The 24,032-nt window shown below is 39.2% G+C and overlaps 1 protein-coding gene and 1 long non-coding RNA gene across 6 annotated transcripts in view; both read right to left on the bottom strand.

Annotated features, from left to right (window-relative positions):
• The window catches only part of ZNF704 (zinc finger protein 704), a 253,690-nt gene that overhangs the window by 134,231 nt on the left and 95,427 nt on the right, over positions 1–24,032 (bottom strand). The gene's annotated exons all lie outside the window — the stretch shown is intronic.
• On the bottom strand, positions 2,707–6,557 carry LOC144300441 (uncharacterized). The gene is made up of 2 exons (XR_013367066.1): positions 4,793–6,557; positions 2,707–3,634 (listed from the first exon to the last, which is right to left on the bottom strand). It is a non-coding gene; the product is annotated as an uncharacterized LOC144300441 (long non-coding RNA).

Genomic DNA, 24,032 nt, shown 5'->3' with positions numbered 1-24,032 from the left:
GTAGGAAGTGGGACTGGGGAAGGGGGCTCAGAAAATGATTCTTTCCAAAAACTGTGGCATCAAAATGAACTTGGATAAAGAATGTCATTAGATGGGGATCCCTGGGTGGCTCAGCGGTTTGGCGCCTGCCTTCGGCCCAGGGTGTGATCCTAGAGTCCCGGGATCAAGTCCCACGTTGGGCTCCCTGCGTGGAGACTGCTTCTCCCTCTGCCTGTGTCTCTGCCTCTCTCTCTCTCTCTGTGTGTGTCTCTCATGAATGAGTAAATAAAAATCTTTAAAAAAAAAAGATATTAAGAATGTCATTAGAGAAATACAGACTATATTCAGCTATCTTCATTCCATGGCGTGAACTTAGGCTGACTGAAGGCCTTTACGATTGCATCAGTAATTACGATGAGTCACTCTGGCCCCATGAATTTTAGCCTATTTACATAGATTTTGAAAAAAAAGTGTTTAAAGTACTACATTTTCCTCTGGGAGTCTGCAAAAGCTGTTACACAGAGCAATGCTCCTACTATGGCAAGGGTGTACGTGAACGTTATACTCCATCTTCAGAAACAGATTTACCCAGACACAAAATCACTGGTATGTCTAACAAAAGGCAGCCCCATGCAAAGTGTAATGGAGCCCTCTCCCCACCCTGGGTACACTCAAGAGTCCTCCCCTGTGAACAGGGAAAGTGTGTATGATGAAATAAGAACCAGAGGTGTCTTTATGTCTTTGGAAAGGACAAGCTTACCAACAATAGATTGTGCCTACATATCTGGGTTAAGGCCATCATTGAGCCTCCCAGCCCTGGCATCAATGCCTTATATTTGTAGACAATCAGATTTCTGAGCTTAGACGCCTATCTCTACCCTGGGAAGATCTCACGGGATCCTCTCATTGCCTTTGGGCTCAAATCACAGTATAAAATCCACATCTTAGATTTGGCAATGACCATGGGAAACAGCAAGAGAAAAAGCAACTTGTTTTTGGGTGGGAAGAAGAGAGGGGTAGGAAAAAGTTCTGGAAAGAGAAAGACTGATTGAGGCCAGAGCAACTTGGCCTAGAATCAGGAAAGACATTAAATCTTAGAAGAAAGTTTAGGAAGGAAAGGAAAAGAAAAAAAAAAAAAAAAAGGGAGGGAAGGAGAGAGGCAACTAGTTTAAAGATGTCTTCCCCACTTCTAGGGCTTCAAGAACCATATTGGGCCTATTTTTTGGAGAGAAACGGAGTGTGCAGGAATTTCATCCAAACCCTGGTTCATTTAACAAATATTTATTCAGCACTTAGCAGTTCCAATCATTGTTTTTGGTGCTGGAGATTCAGCAGTCAACAAACAGAAAGAAAAATCCTTGCTCTCATGGAACTCCGATTCTGTGGGAAGGTCTAAAGCAGCCAGATATCTAGGGCCATTGCCCAACAAGTGAGGTGTGCATTCAGCCCCTTTGCCCAGGGACAGAAAAATGTCCCTAGCTACTTCTATGGAGTATACCTTACAATCTTCAAATGACAAATGGCCTTTACCTGCCGATGACATTATAATCCCTTTGAGGTCAAAGACTGTATCGTATTTTTTTATTTCAGCATATAATGCCCAGAAAGAAACCTAGTTTCTAGCCTGTAGTTACCATTTAATAAATGGGTACAGTTGACTTTTGAACAACGTGGCAATTAGGGGACTGATGCCCCTTACACGGTTGAAAATCTGGTGTCTAGCTTTGCCGCCCTCACAACTTACCTACTAATAGTCTACTGTTGACAGGAAGCCTCACTGAGAACATAAACAGTCGATTGACACATATTTTATATGTTATACATTGTGTATACTGTATTTTTTCCAATAAAGTAAGCTAGAGAAAAGAAAATATTATTAAGGAACTCATGAGGAAATGAAAATACATTTACAGCACTATACTGTATTTATGAAATATGAAATGAATGAAAAAAATCCGCATAGAAGTGGACCCATGCCGTTCAGTGCAGTGTTGTTTAAGGGCCAACTGTGGCCAACATTCAGTAACTACTGCTGGGGAACACTGTCCTTGTGAAGCATAGCAACGAATGGGCACCTGTGACCCCACCCCTGTGGCATCTGTGGCTGATCGGGGAAATGGGCACCTGTGACCCTACCCCTGTGGCGTCAGTGACTGGGCAGGGGATGGGCCCTCCCTTCCCCACTCCACGCTTTCTTCCCTCTTTACCAAAGGTGGTCAACCAGCCTGGATCATCCCAGGTATTCAGACTTTCCCTTCCCAGCCCCATGTCAGCTCCTTCAACTTCTAACACAAGCAAGCACCTTAACTTTGGCTTAAACTTAGTCTGGTGCCTTAGAAGCGTCTGCTCCACTGTCCTGTAACTGAATCAAGAATTCCTCCTGGGTGGACCAACAAAGTTCAGACCATGAGTTCTGGGCACTGCTTTCCACTCAGCCAGGGGATGGCCTCTGTTCCTTCTCAGTACATATCCCTCAGGCAGCCGCAAGACGAGTCAGGGTTGGCCTCAAGGCCACTCAGATCAATCTAATCTACTCCTAGAAGGGGCAGTGAGTACCAACTGGTGTGGGGTTCAGGGCCTGTATTATTTCTCATTCACTGACTCAGAGGAATGGGATCTTCTCATAGTCTCAGGAGAAGCGCTTCTTAACAGAATTATAGTGCAAGCCCCATGCATCAATTTGAATTTTCTAGTGGCCACATGAAAAAAAAAAAGAGAGAGTAGAAATTAATTTTAACAACGTATTTTATTTAGTACGACATATACAAATATTATCGTTTAAAAATATAATCAATATGAAAAATTATTAAGGAGCTATTTTACATCCTTTTCCCCATACAAGGTCTTTAAAACCCACTGTATATTTTAAACTTAGAACACACCTCACTTCTGACTGGCCACATCTCAAAGGCTGAGCAGCCACAGGGAGGCTATACTGGACAGCACAGATCTAAGGAGTTTAGTGAAATCTATGAGGACATCTTGGGGTGGTTGTTCCAAGACACATCTTTTTGCATAGAGATCAGTTAAGGAAAAATTAAAAATGTCTATAAGATAGTAGATCTAATAAGTTCTGTGTGGTAAAATGTTTATTCTTGCAGTGTAGACTACTAACTTTGCTTTTTTATACATATATTTTATTTAAATTCAATTTGCCAATATATAGTATAACACCCAGTACTCATCTCACCTACTAACTTTGTTTTAACAGAAGAATGTTAATGAGAAAAGTTTTGCTTCTTTTTCGCAATCTTAATATCTGGACACACCGAGAAGTGGCAAAGCTGAGGAAGTCTTTCAACTTGCAGCTAGCTGTGGTGTCTGGGTGGCTCAGTTGCTTAAGTGCCTGCCTTTGGCTGGGATCATGATGCCAGGGTCCTGGGATCGAGTCCTGCACGGGGCTCCCTGCTCCGTGGGGAGCCTGTTTCTCCCTCTACTCCTCCCTTCTGCTTGTGCACTTTCTCGTTCTCTCAAATAAACAAATAAAAATCTTTAAACTTCCAGTGGGTAATCACATTAATGATCACAGTGTGACATGAAGTGGGCAGTAAGGTGCTTTTCACCACTGGGGCGCTCTGCTGTGACCCATGAATGACACCTTGGTCACCCCGCTGCTTCTTTCCTGGTCTTCGTTAACAGGGGCAAGACAAGAGTCCTATAAAGAGGCACAGAAACAGACTGCATTTTGGTTTCCAAATGACGGGTCTTTTGGACATGAACAATCCACCAAATAATGTTTAATTCTCCGTTGAAACTATTTACTGGCTGCTGATTATGGGGCAAACACTGTTTCAGGGGCTTCAAATTGTCTACCATACAGTTGTACTATTTTCCAAATGTCCATAGGAGATACTATAATGAATAAAATACAAATTCATAGCAAAACCTTATCTCTGCCTTGCATTTTCCCAATCAGTGGAATCTGTCTTCTGTGAGTGGTAGGGCACTCTGTCAGTCAGGATCCCCCTGAGAGGAGATCCTCCTCCTGCTTCTTTGTTTATTGAGTTAATGGTCTCTGGTGAAGAAACACTGGGTTTTAGAACCAACCGAGTGCTCAGTTTAATTGCTCCATGTTAATACATTCGACATAGATGATTTCATTACATAACATGCACTGGCTACTTTCCAGTATTTCCTTAGGCATAACAAGCTTTTACCATAAAATCCAAATCAATGTTAATCTGCAAAGCTGTCATTTTATGGCCACTGCCAAGAAAAAAGAAAAAAAAAAAAAAGAAAGTGAGATAAAGTAAACCCTTATCAAGAAACTGGACTCAAATAATCATCAAACCGGCTCTCTCCAACCCCTCAGAGCAATCTGATTTGTAAGCTGCAGTTTCCAAGTATATTTTATTTAATTGCTGAGGGCAAGAGAAGAGTAGGCATTTTTGAGCTAAGCTCCTTTAGGGTGGCGGCCTGCTTTGCTTTTGGGAAAATGAAAAAACAATGTTTAAGTTAGTGCTTTCAAGCAGGTCTACTAATCCTACTAGCTCTATTTCCTTTCAATTGCAGCAAGAGTAAACAGGTAGGAAGGAGCAAAAAACCGCCCTGGTGAACAAGCAAAAAGTGGTCAACTTTCAAAGCTGGCTGGTAGACAGTAGCCAGCAACATCCTCCTGGTTTCCAAGCAAACAGGGGCAAAGCAAAGTTTTTTTTTTTTTTCTACCTCTTATAAACAATCTGTGTTTAAACAAGACACACACAATGCCTGCTTCCCAGTCTCTAAAAGCTGACCATTGTTATGTGTTTAATTGCACTTTTAAATCCGAAAGAGTAAAACCAGCCAGCAGGTAGTGATTGTTTGATCTACATACCTTGGCTGGAGATGTGAGTGCAAAGCAAACCTGTCCAGGCTCATGTTTCTATAGTTTTCCCGTCAGAAGGAGAGCCTGCGGTTTGAGGGTTAGCAGAGCCAAACTCGCCCCTTCCCGTGGAGGACGGCGAGAAGTACTCAGCACACACCAGTTGCATTCATGAGGAAACAATCTTCCTGCCCACCCAGCACTATATTTAGAGCCATCTCTTGGCATGCAAACTTATATTTCTGGGCTTTCTGCCACTCAGACCAAAAAAAAAAAAAAAAAGGGACAAGAAAAACTGGTTTGGTTCCAGTCCTGAACCCAAACAACAAACATTAAATGTGGCCTTTCTCATTGATGCATTTCTGTGTCAAATATCACTCCTTCTTCAAAAGCAGTAAGCACTGGCTGTGGCTCTGAGGAATGCTTTTTTTCTCCTAATTCTAACGAGTAAAATGTGTCCTCCTCTCTGAGGGGATATATTCTGTAAAGCAGAAAGCAGTGAAGCAAACTTCTATGAAGAGGACAGCATGTTTTGAAATTTTTGAAGTAATATCATCCACGCTGGAGCTGTCGACTTTCCCCAACATGTGGCAGCCCTTGAGAACAGTTAAATCCCAAAGCAAACTGCAGAAGCGATGGAGGAAGAATACGTGGTGTGGAGTTGCCAAAACTCTCTGACCCACTGAAAAACACTTCCTAGCATTTTTGCTATTTTGTCCCAAGAACACCTGGCATTGGGAATATCAGGTGGAGAAGAAGTGGCATGGGCAGAGACCTTGACACAGACACCCAGAGCAAGTGGCTGCAGGTCTTACTCACATGAGTTCCAAACCACGGAATGTCATGCCATATTAGAACTGAGCAAAACAAAACTCTCTCCTGTCTGCTCCCAAGCCTAAACAGCTCTTCCCTACTCTTTGCTTCCAGGGTATTTTTTCTTACAATCATATTTTCTGAATTAATTTCAACATTTCTTTTGGCTCAATATTCTATCACGGCACTGACTGCTTGGACATGTAGTGGCCAAGACAGCAAGACCTCTCATCAATGCGTCACCAAGCCGGACAGCCATTTAGTGGTTTGGATGAATATTTCTTCCACGCTCGCACATGTAGCCACGTCTAACTAGTATAACAAATACATAAAACAAAACAATAAAAAATATCTGCGGCCAAGCAGCTATTTTCCCATGCTGTCATTAATACAACAAAAATTAAAACAAGTATTAAATTTAAAAAAGCTCCACAAGATTTCTTAAAAATACCAAAATGATATGGGCCATAAAGTAATTTCACTGGATGTGAGATACAAACACTTCCGAAAGTTGTAGAGTTGTTTGGGATTTCATGAATGGATAAGTGCAAAGGAAACTGACTTGATACTAAACAACAACAAAAAAATTTTTAGTGTTTGGGTCTTTGGGACTATTCCTTGTTCTCCTCCTTCCAGGCCTATGGTGGAACTGCGGGCTCTGCTCCCTTGAAGGTTGGTAAAATGTGAGAGGAAGTGACACGCATCACCTTCCTGATGCTTGGGGCCCAGGCCTCTGCTCTCTTCCTCATCACATGTCCCTGAATCCTAGATGAAGCACAAGTCAGAAACAAACCTTTGCTGTTGCAATGTTTAAATCCAGTGAGATTTGGGAATTGCTTGTTACTAAAGCAAACTGAGCCTAATGTGACTCATAAGAAAATTAGTCAACAATTAATAATGATTATCAGAAAATCATTGTGTGAAAGTCCCTCACAAGTCTTGGTAACCACAAGGCACTCAGATTGATCCTTACTTAGTGATCTGATCCCATCACAGCTTAAGATTCATATCTTGTCAACTCCTGTGACATCTTCTGGTAGCTCTATTGAAACCAAAAGTAAAAAAAAAAAAAAAAAAAAAACTTAAGAAAAAGAAAAAGAAAGACAGAATGGATCCAGCTAAGGAAAGCAGATACGACTGCTGAGAAACAAAGTGACTTCCAGAATCTCTATATGTGTGGTTCTTAATATGGAGTGGTCATCTGAGCTCAGCCCCAAAGATTCAGATTTACTTGGTTCCAGGTGGATCCAGGGATCTGAACTGCTTCCCAGTCCTCCCTAAGCACCCCCTCCCTGCCCTCCACCACCCTCATGATTTTAGTGTGCACCGAGCCTTGAGAACCATGACTTCGCATTACTGGATGCTTCTATTTTCCAAAACTCAATCCTGGGACATTAAATATTATGGAAAAAAGTGAAATCTACAAATAATAGCACCTGCAAGTAGCATGTTCATGTTACATGAAATGAGTGTCCTCAGGTACAGAGGTTGCTGATTTTCCTCTGGTCCAGCAGAACATGTTCCCAGTTATATTTGTTGGTCATCTCACACTCTTAGTATCCTATCCCTGGAGTAACCGGAAGCCATAGCTCTACTACCCACACTTTAGTACTTGTCAGCCCAATAGTCAGAGAGTCAGCTGTCCTATAGGACTCTGAACATGAAGTCAGTGTGAATTCAGGCTCAGGGTAGTAAGTCAACTGGACCTACAGAACATTATAGACATATGGAGTCTGTTAGCAGAGAAAATGTAGTTGAAGAGCTATGGTATCATTGGGGTCCCTCAAAGAACATGTTTTGCTGCATCAGAAACCCAAGGTTTTTGGATGCCAGCAGGGAAATATTCAAGAACACTCTATAAGCTCATTTCCCCTAAGAGCTCCATAGTCTCTTTGCACCCAGATATAATGAACACAAGGGTTTCCACCATGATGACCATATGTTGTTTACCATTCCTTCACTACTTACAATGCATCAGGAATAGTATTAGGTATTTTAATGATACAGTTTCCTCTTATCCTCATATCAACCCCATGAGGAGGTATAATCATTTCCATGTTATAGGCTAGGCAATTGAGTCTACAAGTACAAGTGACCTGCCCACTGTCACATGGCTTTGAACATGACCGAAGAATAAGGGGGTTCCATACTGCCCTATAATTTGGAGTAAAACTGAGAGAGGGGTGGTTTATAGCAGTTTCTCTATTGCTCTTCTAGCTGTCATATTACCTATTTCTTGGGAACTTGGTTTAATCGAAATAACATGTCTTATTAATGGGAGACCATAAAGCAGAATTCTGACAAATACATATTGAATAACCATTCCTACTCAAATTCAAATGTATTTATTTTATTTAAATTTTGCTAAAGTTTGGCATCATTATACATAAACCACTTCTGTGCCTAAGATTACACAGTATCCACAAAATTGTCCAGTGAAGATTTTAGAACCTTCTGAGTGCCAGTTTCTGCAGATATAGTGGGAAGCAGGATAGACACACTCACCATCCCCTCAGAGCTTATAGTTCAGCCTGGCACACAGGCAATTAAATAGCAAGAGTAGTGTGCTAAGGGTGATGATGAGACAAGTATTAAGAAGTCTTTCAAGGTGTCCAAGGAGACAAACAGTGGTCAGCTCTTCTTCTATATACTTGAAATGCGTTGGATTTTCCTTCTTAGACGTGTAGCCAATTTAACAGATACCTTCTCTGTCTAGACTCTGTCCTTCTCTGGTGCTGTCTTCTAGCTGTTCCTTTAGAGCAACTGCTATCAATATCATGTTGCTTCAAACAGACCTTCATTGTCATTTTGAAGTACTGCTGGCTTCATGCATAAAGGCCTTCCTTCAGTTCACTGTGGAGCAATTGCTCAGCTAGTCACCAAATTATCATCTATCACAGGAACAGGCAAGCAGAGCAGAGCTGCTTTAAAAACTGGCTTTCGACCTGTTGAATTACTAAGTATAATTTGGACCTTTATTCTACCTTCATTTAAGAGATGAAATGTGGCAAGTGCTCTCTCCACCAAAAGGCTTTCGTGAAGTGCCACACTTACTAAGCTTTTTGGACAGAACTACAGGTCGGAGACAGTCATTTTGCTAATACCTCACTCCTTCTGTGCAGAAGTCAACACTGGCTGTGTAGTTCTGTTCTGCAACCCGATTTCAGGTATTAAAGAAGAAAGCAAAATATAATATAATTATATATAATTATATATAATTATATATATAATTTTTATATATAAAAACAAATATAATTATTTGTTTTAGGGTTTGTAAGATGACCAATTGTTCATGATGATTAAATAGCTGATCTAAGCTCTTACAATATGAAAAGTACTGTCTTATGCATCTCATTGAAAGCTTATTTAAAAAGGTAGGCCCTGGCATGATACAACAATTTTAAAGTTACACACTTTTTTCCCACATTCCAGTATGTTTGAAATCAGAGTACACCTTATAACCAATCAAATCATATCATGGTTTAATTGGCAGCCATTTTTCTTTATGAATTACACATAAAATAATGATGCATCCTAAAACCCATGGTGCCTCAGATGCTATTCAATATGGCCTTATTATCCCCATTTCACACATGAAGAAAACTGAGGCTTGGAGAATTTCAGTAACTTGCCCAAGGTCACATGGCAATTTACTTCTACTTAGCAGAGAAAAGGATGTAATCCCAGGTTTTTTTTTTTTTTTTGCTTCAAAGTCCATGTTCTGAACTGGTACACTATATGGCTTCCTACCATATGGAAATGGTAGGTTTTAAAAAAAACATTCATCATTCAGCACTTAGCATCTATTATGAGTTAGCTACCAAGCTGGGAATTCTGGTGGTAAAATATGAATAAAAGAGTTTTTCATACAACTAATTAGAGACTATGGGTATCTGAGCAGTTAACTAGAATGTTCTTAGCTTTTTATATACTTTTTTTGGACTCTAGAGTAACACCAGATCTAAGGCTGGGCTTTCTTTACAGGACTTTTCTTTATTTTTTTTTTTTTTCTAAAAGCTGCTTTTTCACTAGCTAAATATCTCACTCCTACACATCAGCCTTACACTGGGTGAATACTATTTAAATCAATATTTTGGTGTGATAGACAGGCCCTAAGATACTATTCACACTCTTGTGTAATGCCCTTCCCACGAGTGGGTGGCAACAGTGACTTGCTTGTAACCAATAAAATATGGCAAAGTTGATGGGATGTCACTTTCATGATTAGGCTACATAAGATTATGACTTCCATCTTGCTAGCAGACTCCCCATCTCACTTCCTTTGATGAAGCAAGTCATCATTTTGGGAAGGTCCACATGGCAAGAAATTGAGGGCTGCTTTGGGCCAACAGCCAGCTAGGAATTGAGGCCCTCAGTCTAACAACCCAAAAGGAGGTGACTCCTGCCGACAACTTCAAAAGTGAGCTGGAGAGAGGATCCCTACCCAATTAAGCTTCGGGATGAGACCTCATCCCTGGCTGACACCTTACATAGAGCCTCGGGAGAGAGAACCTGGGTAGTCAACCCAGGTTGACTAGCTATGCTGTGCCCAGATTTCTGACCCATAGAAACTATGAGATAATAAATCTGTGTTGTCTTATACTGCCGATTTGTAGTAATTTGTTATGCGGTGATACATAACTACTACATTTGGTTAAAAGGTAAGTTTCTTTGTGTTGTGGATCTTTATGCTACTTTCAAAGAGTTGATATCACAATTTCTAATTGTGATTTTAATCTCTTGGTTAGGTCATAAAAATAATAGGTATCTATTTAGCACCCGCTGGGGCTAGGTAAATTCTAGTATAGTATCATTGAAACTGTGGGCACATTTACTAAGCAATAATAGTTCACTAGTGTAGTTACAACATATACAAGAAGTATTAAATATTCATTTCATTTAACAATTTTTGAAAAAAGGTAGTGGACTTTACCATCTTATTGCCCAGTTTCTACCTCTTCCCTTCTATTGGTAAATGTAAACTTCCATTCTAGAAAATGCTACCTCTCCTAATCTCAGTTGTATTATTCTAGTCTCTATTCTAGTTGTTCTTTATATTATACGACTCACTTCCCTGCTCACAGCAGCTTATCCAAGGTTGGGCACCTCGTCTCAGTTGGGCCAACGAGTACTTTTCTCCAGAATTTTGTTTTAATGTGGGGCAGGAGAGACTAATGAAGAGTCCCTGAGTTATATATTTGTCAGAATCAAACATGGATGCTCCATAGCCATGCTCCCTGCTGTATGCAGGAAGACATTCTGTAGGAGGAGAGAATGGCATGGACACTCCGGAAGAAGCAGAGACAGACAGGGAGAGCCTGGTTCCTTCCAGTCCTTGCTGCTGTAGTTCCCAAAGTCCAATCACACCCCTGTTCTTTCTTTGGGTCACAGAGGCCTAGCCAGAAACTTACTTTGAGATCCCAGCAAATTTAAGTTGAGATTCACTCATCCCTATTGAAAGAGACTTAGCTGATACATGGATCAAGATTTTTCACTATTCTGAATTGCCCTTTCCCGATTTATGTTATTGATGTCTTGAAATATCCAGGTCCCTTGTATTTGCTTATAAATGATTGTTCTATTACTAAATCACAACACATCCAGCTGATTGCTGTGCCATAGAATGTAAAAGTGAGAGAGAGAGACATTAGGAAGTATCCAATCTGATTCTCATTTATAAGTGAGAAAACTACACCATAGGGAGGTGAATCTACTTTCCAATATAAAAATTAGTCCATGCCAGAATTTCCTGAAACGTGACGTTCTACACCCATTTCAGTGAGTGCTATTTATCCTCTGGCATTACTCCAAGGAATTTATAGAGGCTTAATTTAAAGAGTTTGAGCTTTGTTATAGAGATCTCTCACAAATCTGTCATCTTTCAAAGACTTGAAATTAGCTTGGTTAATTAATAAAAAACTTACAAAAATTAAAAACAGTTTATTTAATTTCACCCATAGAAGTGTTCATTTCTGATTCTAACCACATGGAGAAACACATGGTCACCAGTGTTCAAATTATTTTAATAAAAGGAACTCTGTTTACTAATCTAACTCTGGCTCAGTTTAACTATTTCACTTCTAGACTGTGTAATATTTGCTACATATATAATTAGCAATAATACTGATATTGCTTCATTTTCTAATAACGTATACTTTTTAATAATAAAATACTGCATACTAAAGAAAATATGGAAATATAGAAAAGCAGAAAGAAAACACTCATGTCTTAGGTCTGAAATTGGTCTAAGCAATGACCTTGAATCACGTAATTCTTAGGCTAGTTTGTATAAACCTTAATACTGAACAGCTAACATTCAATGTCCCAAAGAAATAGACCTTAATATGTTAATCAATACCCTAGGTGTTCTCTTATAACCATGTTTACAAAGAAATTCTCCCACTTCTTGCTATTCAGCCTTTTTTGCTGCTTTCAAAATTACTCCCTCAAGCCAGGGGCATCAAACCATCTTCCCCGGGGGTTCCTTTGCTTACAGCACAAATTTTAAAAATATTTGGGTCTTACTAATTACTGGGAGCTTCAGAGGATACTAAACTGGCTTCTCTGAGGTTTTCTCGGACAGTTTAGCTCACTTGAAATCTCTATAGCAACCCAAATGCACTGATATCTTTGGAACAAATAAACCATGCCAAAGCAAGCAGAGATTATGGCCCAAGGGCATGTGTGTTGCAACACAAACTTTGAGTGTAGATTATGTAGCAGCTGCAGGATAGAGTGAGGAGAAAATATTGTCTTTGAGACAGTTTTCAGAAATATTCAACAAGACTGAAAACAAGCTGAGGGTATGTGTGATTACTCAGATGTTAGAAACGAGGCTCTAATCCCAAAAACAAGCCCATTTCACAAAGCCAAGTGGAGATTTCTCCTTTCAGACCCCTTAAAAAAATAAAGCTTTATTTTGTATGTCCTTTTAAGTACATCTCCTATAAGTAATTACCCTCAGGAAGAAATAAAAAGGCTAATCAGGAAAAATTAGCCTGCTTCCATCACGAGCTGGACCCCGAATCACTGTAATTCACACCTTTCCTAGCTCCCTACATGAATGTCCTATTCATCACAAAAAATGTTTGTATTCACTAACAATAAGCCAAGTTCCTTTTTATTTTTCATTTCTAGGGGGAGATCATGAGTTGCTTTGAAATAATTACTTGATTTTCGATGGATCTCTTAAACCAATATATGACATCTTAACAGTACATGTGAAAGAGGCCTGGTTTCCTTTATAATTTTAATTGGAGTATGTAAGGCTGGCATCAGAAAATAAGGGCACTCAGCATCACACACTAACACTACCCAACTCGCTTCCAGCCAGTGGTGTGCTGGTATCAGCTCATGCTGGCTCATGAAGGGCGACTGCTAATATCTCTTCCTGAGCATTTAGAGCATCACTGTGGTTGAAATTGGCTAAATAGGAGTATTTATACCAGAGAAATCCAGAAATGATACAAATCAGAGCTTCTTTTTTTTTTCCCCCCCCGGAGAGCTAAGTGTTAAACATTCACCAGGGAAACACTGTTTTCATCCATTCATCCAACCATCTAACAAATGTTTATTGAAATCTAATGTGTGCTAGCTAGACCCTGTAAATATTGAGGGTACAAAGACAAGCCTATAGTCTGTGCCATTAAGCAGCTCACAGTTTAGTGTAATAAAATGTATGAACCAGTTAAAGTCCTAATATATGACCATCCTTCCCAGTTGAATCAGATGGTCCATGATGGTGCGAGCATTTTGAGAGATCCTAAAAAATTCTATTAGACAATGAATGACATGGAACCTTAAGAAAACTGCACTCCCCCCCTTTTTTTAGAGAATAAAGACTTATTGTTGAAATACTTGATTTGGTGATTCTGCAGGGACCCACTTACTCAGCTATATTTAATTAAACTTTTTATTTTGAGATAGTTACATATTCACATGAAGTTATAAGAAATGATAGAGACCACTTCCCTTTACCACTTCATAGTCTTGGCGAAACTACAGCACAATATCACAACGAGGATATTGCCATGAGTATAGTCAAGATAGAGAACATTTCCATCACCTCAAGGATCCCTCATGTTATCCCTTTACAGCCACACTCACTCACCTCCTACGCTGACACTCTCCTTGACCTTCAGTAACCATTCATCTGTTTACTACTTCTATAGTTTTGTCCTCTCAAAAATGTTAAATAAATGGAATCATACAGTACATGATACTAGAGGATTGGCCTTTTTTTCACCCAGCATAATTCACTGGTAATTCCTATTGACTGCTTAGAGTTCCATTATATGGATGGGTGCACCACCATTTGTTTAATCATTCGTTCACTGACGTCATTTGGCTTGCTTCCAGCTTAGGGTCTATTATGAATAAAACTGCTATAAATCATTCATGTACAGGTTTTTGTGTGAACATAAGTCTTCATTTCTGTGCAATAAATGCCCTGGAGTGCAATTTGTTGTGTAATATGGTAGTTACGCAGATTTTCAAGAAAATTTTTCCACAGTGGCTGCAGCATTTTACATTTCCACTGGCAATATATGAGTGATCCAGTTTCTCTGTATCCTTGCCAGTGTTCAGTGTTGTCACAATTTTTAAATTTTTAGCTGTTTTGATAGATGCATAGTAATATCTCATTATAGTTTTAATTTGCATTTCCCTGATGGCTAATGATGTTGAACATCTTTCCATGTGCTGATTTGCTACCTGTATATCCTCCTCAATGAAATGTCTGTTCAAGTCCTTTGTGCATGCTCTACTTGGATCATTTGTTTTTTTCTGTTGAGTTTCGAGAAATTTTATATATTCTAGGTCTTTTGTTGGATATGTGGTTTGCAAATATTTTCTCCCACTCTGTAGCTTACCTCTATATCCTCTTCACAGGGTCTTTTGCAAAATAAAAGTTTTTAATTTTGATAAAGTCCAATTTATCCAATTGAATAAGTCCAATTACAGTTTATGGACCATAATTTTGGTGTCAATCCTGAGATTTCTTTGCTTAGCCCCACATTCCAAAGATTTTTTTCCTATTTTTTTCTAAGAGTTTTATAATTGTACATTTTACATTTAAATTCACGAGACATTTTGAGTTAATTTTTGTATAAGGTATGAGACTTAGCTCAAGGTTCTTTTTTTTTTCTTTGCCTTTGGATGTCCAATTCTTATTTTTCTTGGAGTTTTAGCATGATGAATATTGAATTTTGTCAAATTCTTTTTCTGCATTGATATGATCATATAATTTTTCTTCTTTAGCCTGTCAGTGTTGTGGATGACATGGACTGATTTTCAAATATTGAATCATCCTTATATCCCTAAAATAAACCCCACTTAGCCATAATATACAACTTGTTGTATATACTGCTAAATTTTATTTGATAATATTTTGTTAAGGATTTTTGACTTTATATTCATGAGAGATATTGCTCTATAGTTTCTTTCTTTTACTGTATTTGGTTTTGGTATCAGGGTAATATTAACTGCAAGAGGAGAAGAAAAGTCTATTGTATTTATACATATTTTTGCTTACCATGTTCATTCTTCTTTCCTGATGTTTCAAGGTTTTTCTTCTACCCAAGAATATACCTTGATTCCCAATTCATTACTGAAGCATATTTTTGCCAAGTATGGATGCTGAGTTGATAGTCCTTTTAGTACATGAAAAATCTGCTGTTTTTATCGCCCCTATAGGTGTCATTTTTCTCTGGGTGCTTCCAAGATTTTTGTCTCAGGCAAAAAAATAAAATAAAACCCTTCAGAAGTTTAATTCTTGGTATGATGATTAATTGTATCCGTAAACTTGCCTAGGGCATGTTACCCAGATATTTGGTTAAATATGATTCTAGATATTTCTGTGAAGTTTTATTTGGATGAGATTGAAATCAGTAGTTTTTGAGGAAACTAGGTTAGCCTCTATAATGTGGATGCGCCTCATCCAATAAGTTGAAGGCCTTAAGAGAAAAGAAAATGGACTTCACCTGGGGAAGAGGAAACTCTGCCAGTAGCCTCCTTTCAGACTTGGAACTACAACAACACTTCTCCAGGTCTACAGCCTACTGGATGGACTCCCTTGCCAGTTTTGGACTTGCCAGCCTCCACGAACATGAGAGCTAATTCCTTAAGATAAATCTTTCTCTTTCAGAGAGACAGAACCAACAGGATGTGTGTGTGTGTGTGTGTGTGTGTATTCTATGCACATATATACATGTGTATGTGTTTATTTTATATATACACATATAGGAACATGTATTTATATATGTGCATATGTGTGTTACATATACAATACACATATACGTTTGTGTGTGCATATATGTATACATAACACACATATGTGTATGTTAGATATGTGTTAGATGTATGTTTTATATATATACGCACACAAACACACACATATAACACATATATCCTATTAGTTCTGTCTTTCTGAGGGAGAGAGAGAGATTTATTTTAAAAAGTTGGCCTACAATTTTGTAGAAACTGGCAAGTCCAAAATCTGCAAGGTAACAAAATCAATAGATGTGTGTGTGTGCGTGTGCGCGTGCGCACATCTGAAGAACCCTGACTAATACATTTGGCATGAATTTCTTTACATTCATTCTGTTTAGGTTCAATGAGTTTCCTGAATTTATAGGTCTAAGCCTCTTGCCAAATTTGTGACATTTTCAGCCATTATTTCTTCAAGTACTTTATTTAGCCTCTCTCTCTCCTCTCCTTCCAGGGATCTCGTGACATGAATGCTAGATCTTTTGTTATATTCCCAAGGGTGCCTATTTCCTCCCTGTGTTCAGACTCAGTAATATCTGTTGTTCTCTCTTCCAGTTCACTAATTCTTTCCTCTGTCCCCTCCATTCTGCAATTTTGTTCATACACTGAACTGTTTATTTAGGTTATTGTATTTTCAGTTCTGAAATTTCCATTCAGTTCTTTTTTTATATCTTCTATTTTCTGGTAGAGATTTTCTATTTTTTCTTTTGTTTCAGGCATGTTCATAATTTTTCACTGAAGCATTTTTATCACAACTGATTTAAAGTAATTGTCAGATGATCCTAACATCTCTGTCAGCTTGGTGTTGGCCTCTAATGACTGCCTTTTTAATTCCAGTTTGAGATCTTCCTAGTTTTTTTGTATAAGAAGTGATTTCCAACTGGAACCTGGACATTGTGTAGTATGTGATGAAACCTTGGATGCCATTTAAACCTGTTCTAACCGGTTTTCTTAGATATGCTTCTGGCAAAGGAAATGGGGAGGTCCTGTCTTGTTCTTGCAAAGTGGGGGTAGAAGTCCAGTTTCCCCACTTGGGTCTGTTGGCATCTGAGGTTACAGGGATCCTGTTGGGTGGGGGTGGGAGTTCCGATTCACTGCATGCTCTCCACTGAAGGGGTCATTACTGCCCAGTGGGGATGAGAGTCTAGGCTTCCTACTTTGTCTTCTCTGAAGCCACCCCAGCAGGAGTGTTGGGACCTTCCTGATAGCTTGACAAGGGTGGAAGTCTAGGTTCCTCCCTGTACCTTTGCTGGTATGGGTGGGGTTGGATCCATAGTTGTTTCTGAGATGTTTGGCTGAAAGAGAGGGGTTACTGTCTAAAAGTTTTCTGTCTTGCTAGGCTGCCCCTTGCCTATCTTTGGTTAGGAGGGAACAGGCATTTTTGTTGTTGGAGCTTTTTCTGTCTGTGTAGTTGGCATTTCTGGTTTGCCTGCTTCTTTTCTTTTTTTTGAAGATTTTATTTATTTATTTGAGAGAGAGACAGAGCTAGCGACAAAGATAGTAAGAGAGCACAAGCGAGGAGGAGAGGGAGAAGCAGTCTCTCTACTGAGCAGGGAGCCTGACTCCGGGCTTGACCCCAGGACACCGGGATCATGACCTGAGCTGAAGGTGGATGCTTAACTGACTGACTCACCCAGGTGCTCCATGGTTTGCCAACTTCTTCAACAAGTTCTGGATATATTAAACAATAAGAAAACCCAAGGAATTCACCACCCTGTTGTTCCTCTGGTCCTGAGGTCTCTAACTAGTCTGCCTACTTCTCTCCACTGTTCATCTTTATGTTTGTTTAATATAAAATGTCCAGAGTTTTTAGTTCTTATGGGAAAGAATAGATAAAAGTATGTTTACTCAATCTTCTGGAAAGTTGCAGTCTCCCACTCAGCTATTTTTTAAGAAAGACTTTTATTTTTTTATGTATTTGAGGGAGAGAGAGAGAGAGAGAGAGATAGAGAGAGACGGGGTGGGGAAGAGGAACAAGCAGACTGCACGGAGTACAGAGCCCAACACGGGGTTGGATCCCACAACCTTAAGGTCATGACCTGAGCTGAAATCAAGAGTCAGAAGTTAACCTACTGAGTCACCCAGGTGCCCCCCAGCTATTTTTTTTTAAAACTACCTTGTTACCTTAGGGATAAAAACAAAACCCCAAAACAAAACACCATTAGATTCTCAACAAATTAGTTGATATTCTTGCCATGATTATGAAGCATCAAATATCTCGCTTATAAAACCACAATTGTGGGGATCCCTGGGTGGCTCAGCGGTTTGGCGCCTGGCTTCGGCCTAGGGTGTGATCCTGGGGTCCTGGGATCGAGTCCTTTATCGGGCTCCCTGCATGGAGCCTGCTTCTCCCTCTGCCTGTGTCTCTGCCTCTCTCTCTCATGAATAAATAAAATCTTTAAAAACAAAAACAAAAAAACCCACAATTGTGCTTTGATAACCTGCAAAGAATTTACTGATAATGTTTGTAGAGAAGATAATGGGTTTGTGATCTTTGTTTCATTTTCTATTTATATAACATGGAATAATTTTTAAGTTGGAATATCAACTTTTCTACTTACATTTGATTAAAAGCATGGATGCTATTGATTGATTGTTCTATAGGTCTGCCTTTTTGGTATTTTTAATAGAGGCACCTGAGAAGACATACAAAATGCTTGAAGGTAAAATAAATTACAAAGTTGTTTTCAACAAATTATTTTTCAGTGTTTATTGAGTAGATTGATACAAACTGTACTCAGCTGTGTGGGTAGACCTGCGTGGTCTGTACATAGATGGGGCAAATCTATCGCAGGTAAATATTTTAGAATAGTAACCATTATTTAAATACAGATTTCCCCTGCTATCAGAAAGCAGAATGTTCCTATTAAATCTTTTTTGAGCTGAAATGGTGTAAAACAAAGAAACAATTACCATTAATTTATATAGGAACTTAAAAAATATTTTTTATTTATCTATTTGACAGAGCACAAGTAGGGGGAGCAGCAGGCAGAGGGAGAGAGAGAAGCAGGTTCCCTCCTGAGCAGAGTCTGATGAGGGGCTCAATCCCAGGACCCTGGGATTATGATCCAAACCGAAGGCAGACGCTTAACCACTTAACCCACTGAGCCAACCAGGTGCCTCCCAAACTCCCCAAATAACCTCTTCTAGGCTTTTCTGATACCTTAGCACCCATCTTGCTAACGAAGTACAAAATAAATCGAGATAAAGCACAGAAGCTCAAAGTTATGGCAGGGAAAGAGCTTGGCGGGGCCACCCTTGCTGGTTGGGGTTTGTACTGCTTCTATAACAGTTTGCTGCAAAAACAAACATGGAATGCTGTTTTCACTTTTGTCTTTTTTTGTAAAAGCAAAAATCCACTTTGAATTTCTTTTGGTTAGAAAAACCAGGCACTAACGTAGGTCTTTTGTAAAAGCAAAGTGGTGTACTTTCAGAAAGCCAGGGGTACCCATATCTCAAATACATCATTCTCTGAGAATATTTTCCCTCAATCTGCTTTCTTGATTTACTCAGTGTGGTAAAAATGAGAGGGTGGGCAAAACAGAAAAAATATACAGCAAGAACAACAATAAAATATAGTTGTTTGAATACCTATCTTTCTGGAAAATTCCAGAAAATTGTCTTTAATACCCAGATAAATTGCTGCCTTGCACAGGAGACTTCACTGAATTATTTTCCTTCCTTGATTGGGAAAAAAGATATACTATAAAGGATTAAAAACTTTGGGACGCCTGGGTGGCTGGCTTAGGGGCTGAGCGTCTGTCTTTGGCTCAGGGTGTGATGCTGGAGTCCCGGGATCGAGCCCCATATCGGGCTCCCTGCATGGAGCCTGCTTCTCCCTCTGCCTGTGTTTCTGCCTCTCTCTGTGTCTCTCATGAATAAATAAAATCCTTAAGAAAAAAAAAGGATAAAAACTTCAGTAAGATGAATAAGTACTTATCATAATGATAAAGAGTAGCTCATAAAGTTGGCATTTGTATTATGCACGTAAGTTTTCAACATTTCTAAACTTCACATTTCAAAGTAATTTTTTCACGCAATCTCCATAATCATTATTTTAATAGCTGCACAATATTCCTTTGGGTACTATATCATAATTTACTAAATAGTCCATTATTGTTAAACATTTAATGCACTTGCAATGTTTCATTTGAATAAATAATAATATGAGTGACAAGTTTTTGTGTATAGTTTTCACTGTACCCACTATTTTAGTTTGCTTAAGCTAGAGCTTGTGAAATAGAATTATCGAATCAATGGTATAATGATTTTTATGCCTCATAATAAGAGTTGATAAATTATTTCCCAACAGAATTGTATGGCTTTATAATGCCAACAACGACATATGAAAGTAGGAGCTTATCTCCACCCTCTTCTGCAAGTCACTGTTATTTAACAAAAAAGTGATTTTTAGAGCTGAAATATTGTTTAATTTACAATGATTTAGTTAGCTGTGGTTTACTAGTTTCATTTCTTTTATGAAGTATCTGTGGGTGACCTTTGCCATTTATTTTCTTGGTTTGGGGGATTTAAAAAAAATCAATTTGAATGAATTCTTTATAATAATAAAAAATGTCAACCTGGGGATCCCTGGGTGGCTCAGCGGTTTAGCGCCTGCCTTTGGCCCAGGGCGTGATCCTGGAGACCCGGGATCGAGTCCCACTTTGGGCTCCCTACATGGAGCCTGCTTCTCCCTCTGCCTGTGTCTCTGCCTCTCTCTCTATGTCTATCATGAATAAATAAATAAAATATTTTTAAAAATGTCAACCTGCACATTGTTTTCCAAATCAGTTTTTTTTAACTTTTTTTTTTTTTTGATGTGACAAGGTTTTTTATTTTTTTGTTTTTATTTTAAGGAGATAGAAGTCTATTGGATACATTAAAGGAGTGGCAGGCAGGACAGCAGAGGAGAGGCTGTCTGCCAAGGTTTTAACTTTTATGTAGTTAAAATTTCTGATTCTTCTTTGTGACTTGTTCTGTTTATGCATGGAGTGTTATTCACTTCATTCTATTTCTTTTGATGTTTATTTATTTACAAGTTTGACTTTCTATCCAACATTATTTAGCTCAGTGTCTGTTTTGAAAGGAAGGGCAAAGTTGATTTTTTAAAAAATTGCTAAGAATTTGTCTCATTATGATTTCATGCATAATCTTGCTCTTCCTCACTGATTTACCATGTGAGAAATGCTCAGTGATGCCAGGTCCTTCGGCTGTCTGGTCAGTCCACTGATTCCTGGTTAACTTTGTGCCATTACTGTAGCAACACAGACCATAATACACAGTTTAAAAACTGCTTGTTTAATGAATACAGAATCTGGCAGGGCCAGCAGCTCTCGTTACTAATTTTTCAGAATTTTCCTTAATACTCTCTCGTTTGTTATACCCCGCCTCCCCTTCCACTGCCAACATTTTAATTGGAACAATTTCACATCTACAGAGAAGCTAAAGGAAAGACAGTGAACTCCTATAGAGCCTTCACCTTGATTCACCAATTACTATAATTTTGTCACATTTTATTTTTCTGCATTTGTATACATGCAACACATACACACGTACTTTCTTTACTGAACTATTTGAGAGTAACCCAGAGACATCATGACACCTCATCTCTAAATATTTCAGTATATATCTTTTCAGAACAAGAGCATTCTCCTTTATAAAAATAGCATTACTGCATTTGAACTATTGTCCAATACACAATCAATATTTAAATTTTCTCAATGCTTCCAAAATTTATAGCTTAAAAAAAGAGAGATCTGATCAAGAATCACCCATTACATTTAGTTGTTGTCCTGTCTCTTTAGTGTGTTTTATTTTTTTTAAAGATTTTATTTATTTATTCATGACAGACAGAAAGAGAGAGAGGCAGAAACACAGGCAGAGGGAGAAGCGGGCCCCATGCAGGGAGCCCGATGTGGGACTCAATCCCGGGTCCCCAAGATCACACCCTGGGGTGAAGGTGGTGCTAAACCGCTGGGCCACTGGGGCTGCCCTCTTTAATGTGTTTTAATCTAGGCCCTTTGACCTGTCTTTCTTCTGTCTTGATCCCTCCCTCCCTCCCTCCCTCCCTCCCTCCCTTCCTTCCTTCCTTCCTTCCTTCCTTCCTTCCTTCCTTCCTTCCCTCTGTATCCTCCTCCTCCTTCTCTCTCTCTCCATCTCTCTCTCCCTTTTTTGTCTTTCATGACATGACATTTAAAAGAAAAAAAAAGTCCAGGCCAGCTGCTTTATAGCATGCTTTTTTTCTTGAAGATTATTTATTTATTTATTCATTTGAGAGAGAGTGTGTGCTCAAGCGGGGGTGGGGGGTGCAGAGGGAGCCCGACAAGGGGTTCCATCCCAGAACTCTGGGATCATGACCTGAGCCAAAGGCAGACACTTAACCAACTGAGCCGCCCAGGCACCCCTATAGCATTCTTTTAATTTAGATTTCTCTGACCATTTCCTCACTTGTGTGTGATTCTTAACAGATATTAGAATCCTTTTAAGTCCCAGTCTCATCTTTTCCTCTCCTCACTTGTAGTTCTAAACCCAAAATCCTATGGGAATTTTGATCAGTACTATAATTATATAAGTAAAAATTTGTAACATTTACAAAAAAAACTACAGTTAACCTTAAAATCAATTTATGAAGAATAGACATTTTTTTAAAAGATCTCATCTGAGAGCGAGCGCGCATATGCATGCCAGTGTGGGGAGGGGCAGAGGGAGAGAGAATCTTAAGCAGATTGCCTTACTTGGGGCTGTATCCCACAACCCTGAGATCATGACCTGAGCTGAAATCAAGAGTCAGTTGCTTAACTGACTGAGCCACTCAGGCTCCCCCATCTTTTTATTATATAAAAGAGTATATATTTCTTTAAGTCATCTTTTGTATAGCAAAATTTAAAAAAAAACTTTGTATAGATCATACACTTTTCATGAAGAGTATTCTTACAGGGGATCCCTGGGTGGCTCAGGGGTTTAGCCCCCGCCTGAAGCCCAGGGAGTGATCCTGGGGAACCGGGATCGAGTGCCACGTCGGGCTCCCTGCACGGGAGCCTGTTTCTCCCTCTGCCTGTGTCTCTGCCCCTCTCTGTGTGTCTCTCATGAATAAATAAAAAAAATTTTAAAAAGAGTATTCTTATATTACTCTGCTGTTGAGAATTTTTTAAAGTTATGTTTTCTTACTGGTTATAAACTGGAATCAGCCTCTAACTAGAGGCAACTGCTTTTTTTTTATTGGTTTTACTTGCAGTCACTTCACTGAACTCTAGAATTACTTTTCAAAATGTCTCATTATTTTAATTTTTCTAGGTAGGTGATCAATACTTATAGACAATGCACTTATAGAGGAAATGTGATTAGTGTACTTCTAGACAAGGCCCAGGGTATAGTCACTTAAAAAATGATATGCTAACAACGACCCTGCACATTGCCCTTTTTTACCCCATCCCCACTCCACCCCCACCTGCTTCTCTGGTCAGCAATGCCCTCCCATCATCGCACAGAAACCACCTCACCTCTCTCCCTACATGAGCATTTTCCCTCCAAACAAAGAGCATGCACAAGCTGTGTTTTTCTTTTCACCAATCACAACTCATCAGTCATCACAGGTAACTGCTGCTCACGGCACAGGTGCCTTCACACGGGCTCTCTTTCCACAGTCTGACACTCTTTTTCAGATATCTCAGGAAAATCATTCCTCACTTCACTACATCTGCAAATTGAAAGGCAAGACAGGTGCCGATAAGACTGTACTATAAGAAACGAAGTGAAATGAGACTTAACATAGATTCAGGTCCTTGAATCTTTAACGTTACTGAAAAACCTTAAGTTTCCTGTAGACTGTCACAAATCTCCATCTACATTCTTACCCTTCCTATTCCTCTGATTAGACTCATTTTTCTTTTCCTGTCAGCATTAAGAGTAAGATCATCGTGTTGGTTTTTCATTTTGCTTTGCTTTAGTGAGTGGTATCAGATTGGTTTCAGCTTTAGCTATCCAGAAAGTTAGTGGACACCATCACCCGTATGACGTCGGCCAGGATGAGGGGAAAATGCAAGTGGAAGAGGGACAAATGGGGAAAGCTGGCCTGAAGACACATCAACAATCACCAATGGAGTCTAAACACAGGCCAGGGCCACACAAAGGCCAACAGCAGTTCTGGATAGTGCAGTGGTGGGCAGTGGGACAT

The sequence above is a fragment of the Canis aureus genome, chromosome 28 (genome assembly GCF_053574225.1).
Source record: "Canis aureus isolate CA01 chromosome 28, VMU_Caureus_v.1.0, whole genome shotgun sequence".
Taxonomy (NCBI): domain Eukaryota; kingdom Metazoa; phylum Chordata; class Mammalia; order Carnivora; family Canidae; genus Canis; species Canis aureus.
Note: the sequence above shows the minus strand (reverse complement) of the source record. Positions and strands in the feature narration are given on the sequence as shown.